This window comes from Falco naumanni, chromosome 4 (genome assembly GCF_017639655.2).
Source record: "Falco naumanni isolate bFalNau1 chromosome 4, bFalNau1.pat, whole genome shotgun sequence".
Lineage (NCBI taxonomy): Eukaryota > Metazoa > Chordata > Aves > Falconiformes > Falconidae > Falco > Falco naumanni.
Window position 1 is genome coordinate 111,297,247 of NC_054057.1, and position 6,000 is coordinate 111,303,246.

At 46.2% G+C, this 6,000-nt stretch overlaps 1 protein-coding gene across 10 annotated transcripts in view; it reads right to left on the minus strand.

Moving 5' to 3' along the window:
• ATP2B2 (ATPase plasma membrane Ca2+ transporting 2) overlaps window positions 1-5,717 on the minus strand; it is a 432,794-nt gene extending 427,077 nt beyond the window's left edge. For 4 of the 10 annotated variants that reach the window (XM_040592323.1, XM_040592321.1, XM_040592325.1 and 1 more), the window contains exon 1: window positions 5,376-5,714. The gene's annotated coding sequence lies outside the window, so the exon portion shown is untranslated. Of the gene's footprint in view, window positions 1-5,375 lie in introns of all 10 variants that reach the window. The other 6 variants (XM_040592320.1, XM_040592315.1, XM_040592322.1 and 3 more) reach the window with 3 other exon arrangements.
• Window positions 5,718-6,000: the final 283 nt, after the last annotated feature.

A 6,000-nucleotide genomic window follows, 5' to 3' on the forward strand; every position in this document is an offset into this window, starting at 1 on the left:
TTTCCTAAGATGACATAGAAGAAAAATCCTAATTTTTTTGGAATAAACTGAGTTTACCTTAAACTAGCAATTGCTACGAACAGAACTACTAAGAAATCTGATGACAGCAAAGAACGTTCTTCTTCTCTTGTTTATCATAGATATCCTCATTTAATACTGCTGTTTAAAAGCATTTTGAGACACTTATTCAAATACTTCCTAGGAACTCATCAATCTACCGGGAGTTTCCAGTTTTGGTTACAGAAAACATTCCCTGAGAAAAAAATTCCTGTTATTTCAATCCTCTTAAACATTATTAGCCAGTTTAAATAATAATAATGATATTACAAAAAGGTTTAAAATACCAATAAAACAACTGAAAAAAAACCCCAACCCTGAAATGCTAGATAGTCTAATATATGGGGCTATTTTGTATGTTCTCCTGAATGCAATCACACCTTCACATGATGGAAGATTTCCCACTATGAAGAACTGCTGTTCAATAAGCAGGATAGAATATATATGATCAGCATATACATTCAAGGTGACACTGTGACTTTTGCACAGTAAAGCTATCCAGATGCTTGGAAAGCATCTCCTGCTCACAATGAGATATCAAAAGGAATATGCTACATGTTAGCCTCACTGTTAATCACTGAGAAAAAGCTCCTATTCATCAGAAAAATCCTGAATATGAAAGCATTTTAAGAAGAGATGCATGTAATATGAAGTAGACAATCAGCAACTGCAATATTTTTAAGCAATCTTCATTCCTGCTGGACAATTATAGACATTTTTAGACATACTTTTCACAAAGTTCAATATAAGTTATTTTAGGCATGTTAATAAATAAATCAGGGTAAAAGTAATTCCCCAAACATTATGGAATTAATGACTTATTAATCTTAGAAATATAAATGCTGACTAGAGACAGCTTCACTATTCTGGGCTTAATACCACACAAAGTTTTTCAAAACTTGAAATGCACATCCAAGTTCAAAGTGCTGCAAAGCTTGGTGGTTGTGAGAGGGAAAGGTAATTCAAGTCTTGCAGCTCTAAATCCTGTCCCTTCAACAATTAAAATCAATCCTTCCTCGATGAATTTGCAAACCCACATGATGGTTTCCATATATACATATAATGTATATACATAATAAGACTGCTACATGCAGGCAGGACAAAGTACCTCCTTCACAAGAAGCATCAAGGAGAGAAAGCAGTTTTGGTTCTGAGAAAGCCAGTGCTATTACCTCCTAAAGGTGTTCCACTATACAATGAATAATTTCATAGCACAAACAAAGATTCCTGTATCATGACAACTGTACTATATAGTACTCAGCATCACTGTTCCTGCTCTTTCGGAGACATTCAGAAATGTACCACAATGTTGCCTTCACAAGTATAAGGCATTCCAAATATGGCAGCTTCTGGAAGCTGAACAGTTCTTGGGATGTGTTGCCTTGAAACAGGAGCGATGGGAAGACTGCAAAATGTGCTAGCAATGCAAGGGCTTTAGATCAGAGGAGAGAAATAGCCAAAAGCAGATAAATAAGCTTCCACAAGAGAATTGCTATTGAAATTATGAGGGCACTGACCTGAGCATTCAGACTGAAGAAACTCAGGCCCGTCCAAAATCATGTCTTTCTCTGCACACTTAAAGGTATTCAGTGAGCCCTCCAAAACACACTTCCTATTGTACATGCTAAATATGTAGCAACTTCTGTCTCCGAGAAACATTCAAAGCCTTCTTGGTTTACATTCCAGTGTGTGGAGGGCGTCCCTGCAGCACAGCAGCTATTTTATTTATATGTTACAAAATATTCCAGAATTCTGAACGTAAGGTTCCAAATATGTGAAAACAAAGCCTTTTACACAGTGACCTTTAGATATAAGTCCATGCTGATGCCTACAGGGTGACCCAGGAAAATGCCAGTTAACACATCACTTACGGTATGCTATATTATATCAAATTAACGTGAAAGAGTTGGTCACACCTTTGAAATGGAAGTCTGAAATATTTCACTACTAAATAACTCCATTTATGGAAGATGAAACTTTTTTCAGAGCAGGCTTTGGCAAAAAATAAGCTTTTCTGATTTAACTGATAACTTCATAGCATGAATATACTGAGACCAACATGCATCTCAGTCACTGTGACACGCATTACTGTCATGTCTATTATCCTATTACACGTAAACGTTATTTGTCCATGTTCATTTTGCCTTTCTCAAAGATTTTAGACTTTTTCTTTTCAGATAATTAAAACTATTTTATCCTTTTGCATTTGCCACTCCTATTCTTAAAATAATCCACATTTATACTTATCTTTACTTAGGTTTTATGTATTTTTTCTTCCAAAGGACAACTTATGTTCCACTTCGAACTTTGTGAATTGCAAACATTTACTGCACAGTATACATTATATGTAAAGCTTTGTTTTCAAAGAGAATTCTTAAGTATATCTGACACATGCATTCCAATGGTAATCTTCATCAGAAGTCTGAATTTTGTTCAAATGTTTATTTGAAGAATTTCAGCAGCCACACAGTTTTGTTTAACTTAAACATTTTTCCCTGTCCCTAATTATCTCTTCCACTATCATCTCCCATCAGACTAACTAAAATAATCACTTAACTCTTGTATAATTACTCTGCTTTTTCCTCATGATCAACACAGATTATTTTTTCCCAATTGCAGTCATCATCATCCTGCACCTATTCTGAAGTTACAATACAAATTTTATAGTATTTTGAGTATCATAATTTTCTCTTTAACCTCACTTGCTTTTTAAACTGCCTATTATAAATTTTGGACAAATAATTAGAATATGCAGGTTTTGTTGGTGTAGATAAACTCTAAGGTAGCACTAAGGCGATTTTCTATATGCACACAAATACTTCCTAGCCATGCCGCTAGTTACTGTGGTAAGTGATCTGCAGCACTCTATTCTTAGCTAACAAAGGACAAGGAAACAGACAAATGCACCAGGTTTCACTCAACTATCTACAAAGAGGTAGCTAATGCTATCTGAGGTGCCCTGTTGTGTCTGATACACAACACGGGCCATAGCAGAGAATCACAGCCCTCTGAAGCCGTGCAAAAGGGCAGGAGGGGTAAGTACTGGGAGGCATCTCAAATGACACCAAACACCTATTTGAGGGAAACCCAAACCAAACCCACTGACTATTATAATGGTCCATTCACTCTTCTCATTACACTCCAAAATAAATCCTATTGAGGTGACGACATTATAGGACAACATATAAGTACATCCATTATCTCCCCATGGAACTGGTCAAAAATAATAAAAATTTACTTCGCATCATCAGGAAATAGGCAACTGAATGGTTAAAAGGTATGGTTTGGATAGTGACATGCAAGAAATTTGGATCAATATCACACTCAGTAGCCTAGATGGTCAAGAGGTTGTGGTCCGGGATTTATAACGTGAGCAAAGGACAATACTAGTAACTACATCAAACACAAATTAAAGGTAATATAATACCCTGCATTCATTCCATTAAATGTTAAAAGTGAAAATTTTAATATTGACACTAAACTGAACATTTGATACATATTCTTTTGCTTTAGGAAGAACTTACAGCAGTACTCACTTTGAAAATGGAGCTCGACATGAGATCCTAAAGTCATTAAAAAGAATACTGAACTAGTTTATTAGCAAGATTCATAGATATGGACAAGCAAGCGCTTCTTCACATAGAAGTTACAAAAATGTTGACTCCTATTTGAGGTACCACATGAAAATTAGTCATGTGTAGATGATGAACGGACAGAATCAAAAATGAAGTGCTACTTGTGAGCACGACCGCATGCATGCAGTCCCACTCAGTTTCAGAGTACTGCTTACGTAACTAAGGGCTTGCAGCACCTACCACCAATGTATCGGTATTCTTTCAAAGATTTATTTTTACTGTTTGGGAATTGAGTTACAGCAGTGTCAACTTTCACACTGTTTATAAACTTAGATTTTAGTTTATCGCAGCAGCAGCGAAGTCCTACTCTACACCATTGCTTTCAGCTTGCCAAGCTTCCCAGCACCTTATCTTGGTATCCGTGCTTCTCAAATATCACTTTACTACAAAATACACTAAGTAAAAAGACAGTAAAGAAAGTATTACCACAGGATTAGGTTGTGTTGGTGTAACGTGATAAAAGAGCACAACTATAAGAAGCAAAAAAGATCAGCAAGAGATACACAGAAAGAAGTAAACTTTTTAACAGTTTAATTAAACAAGAGAGGTTTCCTCCACCTACAACAGGCCTTTCAAAGATACCTAACGGAAAACAGTGCTCCTTTCACATTTCTAGTACAGTCTCTAGGTCAACATTGTAGAAGAATCCGTTACGTTTGGTGACGACAGGAAAGCACATCTTGACATCTGTGCCAAGGCGATGGCAACGGGGACTGCAGCGGGCACCTCGGCCGGCACCGGGGGCACCTCGGCGGCTGCGTTACCGGGCGACCGACGGAATGTCACCTCCCGACGCGGATTTTCTCGGGCTCCAAGGTGCTCTTAACACTTCACTGGAGTACCGCGAGGCTTTGGAAACGACTGCTTGTAACACATACTTAAATCCCCCAGTGGAAAAAAAAGGAAAAAAGCCGAGCCCCGCCGCACAAGGGCCCAGCTGAAGGCGCAGGGGCTGGGCGAGCTCCCCCGCCCGAGGACGCGGCGGCGACGGGGCTGAGGGGCTTCTGCTTCCACCAGCTCATCTCACACAGCCCAGCCGAGGGGCCAGGGCTGCGGGGCGTAAGCCTCCTGCTAACTCTCTCGAACAAGTATTGCCAAGAAGAGCGTCACCTTGTGAAAATTGGCGCCCAGAGCCTGTTCCCGGGGTTGCTCGGGCTCCCGCGGGGCACGGTGGCGCTCGCCCGGGGACCGCTGTGCTTCGGCCGGGTCAGCGCGGGCTTCGCCGCCGCCACCGGCGCCCTACCTCCGGGCTTCCCCAGCAGGGCACGGGAGAGCGCGGTCCCCGCCGCCTCCTGCGCGCTCCTGTCCCTGTCACTAAAGAAACCGCCGGGCTTGAGACAGACCGAGACCGAAGGGCTGTGCGAGGCGGTTTTCCCCCGCGGCGGCGCAGCCGGCTGCCGCGCAGCCCTCCCGTCCCGCAGAGCGAGCCCTCGGCACCGCCGTCTCCGTTCACCGCCCGAAAACATCCTTCAGCCGCATCCCGCTGCATCCGGCATCCCGGCGGGGCGGGCTCGGCCCCGGCGGGCTCCCGCCACCGCCACCCCAGGCAGCGCCCCCCTGCCACCCCCCCGCGCCTCAAGGTCACCTCAGCGCAGGGCAGACCCCAGGCACCGCTCCCAACCACCGCCCCCCCCCACACACCCGCGCCGGCGGAGCAGGGCCGCGCCGCGCTCCCGCTCCTACCTGAGGCGGCGAGCGGAGCCGAGCGGAGCGGAGCCGCCGGGAGCGCGGAGGCGGCCGCTGTCCCCTCACCGGCGGCGCCCGGGGAGTCGGGACGCGCACGGCGCCTCCCTCCTGCGCCGGGCCGCTGCGCTGCGGTGGGCGGCGGCGACGCTCTGTCAGACTTAGCGGGCCGCGGCGAGCGGGGAAGCCCTGGGCGGGGGGGGGAGGCGGGCAGCGCCTCTCCCCTCCCCACCGAGGTGCCGGCCCCAGCGGAGCCTCGCCTCCCCCGGCAGGGCTGGGGCTCCCCTCAGCGGGGAGAGGCCGGAGCCGCGGCCAGCTGCGCCGAGCGCCAAGGAGCGCGCAGCGGCGCGGAGCGGGGGGCGCCCCTCCGCGCTTCGGCCCTGGCTTCCCGCCCGCGGCACTCCTCAGGGCCGAGGGTCCCGCGGAGGGGGCCCAGGCTGCGGCGGGGGTTAGAGGGCTGGGGAAGGGGCAGGGGGAGCCCAGTGCTCCCAGTTTTATACTGGTAACTTACGACGTTGGGATGCGCCTCTCGCGCTCGCAAGATGTCGGGGCGCGGGCGGGAAGCGCGCGGAGCCGCCGCGCAGGTGAGGGCGGCCCGGCCCCGCCTCAGCGAGCGGGGAGCTCA